Source organism: Arachis ipaensis, chromosome B07, assembly GCF_000816755.2.
Source record: "Arachis ipaensis cultivar K30076 chromosome B07, Araip1.1, whole genome shotgun sequence".
NCBI classification, from domain to species: domain Eukaryota; kingdom Viridiplantae; phylum Streptophyta; class Magnoliopsida; order Fabales; family Fabaceae; genus Arachis; species Arachis ipaensis.
Genome location: NC_029791.2, coordinates 111424630 through 111427396, shown reverse-complemented (window position 1 = coordinate 111427396; position 2767 = coordinate 111424630). Strand labels below are relative to the sequence as shown.

General features: G+C 38.4%; 1 protein-coding gene across 1 annotated transcript in view; it reads left to right on the top strand.

Annotated features, from left to right (window-relative positions):
- Nucleotides 179–2767, top strand: part of LOC107607650 — a 7723-nt gene continuing 5134 nt past the window's right edge. Inside the window, exons 1-2 of the transcript XR_002350392.1 lie at nt 179–341; nt 676–760. The gene's annotated coding sequence lies outside the window, so the exon portion shown is untranslated. The remainder of the gene's footprint in view (nt 342–675; nt 761–2767) is intronic.

The window sequence follows — 2767 nt, the reverse complement described above, 5'->3', positions numbered from 1 at the left end:
ACTATAAACATTATATATACAAAATTATAGATATTATGTGTACCTAAATATAAATATTATGTGTATGAACTCATGATTTTTTTTTATCAAAGTTATGCAATTTTATTACTGAAAATTGGTCCAATTTGGATTACAGGCAGAATTATAATAAAGAGAATAGGAAGTTCCAACTTTAATAAAATGACTTAAGCATAAGGAAACTAAAGAGGTAAAGTAAAAACTCAAGGGTCTCATATTCTCTCACGCACACTTCTTCTGGCCATCTCCACCATAGTTCTTGAAGGGGTAATTTTACCTTCAAATACCCAGGCGTTTCTTGCTAACCAGATTTGCCATAAGAGGTTTGCTGCTACTGCTCTTTTTTCATTCGGATTTTCTTCCATTATCAATTCTTCTTCCAACTGAATCCATCACTTCCATGGTCTGCCATGGCAGATTTGAACATTTCCAAGCTTCAGTCACATCTGGGCACTCCCAGAAACAATGAAAAATACTTTCTTGTGACCGATTGCATTTTGGGCACCAGGGTTCGATGGATTGTATTCGGGCGTTCAACCTTTCTTTCACAGGGAGTCCTCCATGCATCAGTTTTCAGAACAAATTTTTTATTTTCGGTTGACAATTAATTTTCCATATGCTCTTCCATAAGTTCTTTCTTTTGCATTGTTCTGGCAGGTATTCAGTTGGTGGGTGGTAGAAGTTAAAGGCTATTTTGTATCCTAAAGCAACAGTGAAGCCGCCCCCTTTCTCCAGCATCAAGGTAACTCTATCCTCTGTCTCATGAATTGGAGTGTTGATTATTGCTGTAGCTATTTCTGGATTGAAATTGGACTGAAATAAATTCTGGTTCCATGTTCTATTTGAATGCTGTAATTGTGAAACCCATTCTAGATTAGCAGTCATTGTCGTGGTAGTAATAGGAGTAATTAAAACATAATCCTTCACCCATAAGTCTTCTCGGATTCTGATGTTAAATCCCCTTCCTACTTCCCATAGTATACCTTTTTCTAGCACCTTTCTGCCTTCGATAAAACTCCTCCAACCCCATGATGAGTTATTACCAACCTCTGCTCTTAGGAAGCTTGAATATCTATAATATTTGCTCTGTAACACTTTACTGATGAGAGAATTAGGTCTGGAAATTAACCTCCAACCTTGCTTTGCGAGCATGGCAAGATTAAAGGCCTTCAAATCTTTAAAGTTTAGTCCCCCTTGCATTTTTGGTCTGCAAGAAATCTTCCATCCGATCCACTGCATCCTGTTTTCTGATCTTTTCTGCCCCCACCAAAATTGGAGTATGGCTCTCTGAATCTCTTCAATTAGTGTCTCCGGTAACTTGAAGCAACTTAGTGTGTATATGGGTATCGTGGTTGCCACCGCCTTAATAAGCACTTCGCGTCCACTAGAAGATAATAGAGCCATCTTCCAATGGCTAAGCTTCTGACGTACCCTATCTTTAATGTAATTAAATGTCGCTTTCTTTGATCTCTGAACCACTGCCGGTAAACCCAAATATTTGTTTTGATTGCCAACATGGGGGACAAGGAGAATCTCCGCCAAATGGTCTCAGACTGGATTGGTGTGTTCTTACTAAAGAAGACTGATGATTTGTCCAAGTTTACCTTTTGGCCACTAAGTTCTTTATAAGTCTGTAGAACCTATAGAAATCTCTGGCACTTTACTTCTGAAGCTTTGCTAAAAAGAATTGAATCGTCTGCAAAGAAAAGATGATTGATTGTCGGACACCTCTGATTGAGTCTCAAACCAGAAATTTCCAGCCTCTGTTCTTCTCTGTGGAGCAGATGGGAAAGTCCCTCTGCGCAAAACAAAAATAGGTAGGGAGATAGAGGATCACCTTGTCGTAATCCTCTACATAGTTTAAAATATCCATGAGGTTGTCCATCCACAGTAATAAAGTAAGATACCGTCGTCACAAGTTCCTCAATCCACTTCATCCATCGATCACAAAAACCTAGCTTCTTCATCACCTTCCAAAAAAAAAAAACTCCATTCCACCCTATCATAAGCCTTGCTCATATCTAGCTTTAATGCCAAATCATAATCTCCATGCCTTTTATTTTTGAAAAAAATGCATGAATTCGTGTGCAATTAGAACATTATCACTAATCAACCTGCCCTTTATAAAAGCACTTTGAGAGTCACTGATTAGTCTATTCATAATTGATTGAAGTCTGTGCACCAGAATTTTAGATATGATCTTATAGAAAACAGAGCTAAGACTAATCGGTCTATCTTGTTTCATAGAATTAGTGGCCGGCACCTTAGGTATGAGACATATGTGAGTATGATTAAAAGCTTTCAAAATTTTACCTCCGTAGAAAAAAGCTTCTAACAGCTGCTGTCACATCTCCCTTTATTGTACTCCAAAAGAATTGAAAAAATTTTGCTGTGAATCCATCATCTTCCAGAGCCGAAAAAGGGTTGATGGAGAAGACTGCTGCTTTAATTTCCGCTTCAGTCACTGGCCTACACAGCATTCTATTAGTGGCTGCATTTATTTTTTGGCGGATTTCATCCAATTTTGCAGTCGGATCTCTAAGACAGCTTGTTGTGAATAGCTTTTCAAAGTATTTCTGTGCAACTTCCGCTATTTCTGCTGGTTCCTTTGCCATATTCCCCTCTTCGTCCTCCAACTCCTTTATTCTATTTTTCCGATTCCTCGTTTGAAATTTGGAATGAAAAAATTTAGTATTTCTATCGCCCCAGTTGAGCCATTGCACCCTAGACTTCTCCCTCCAATACCGCT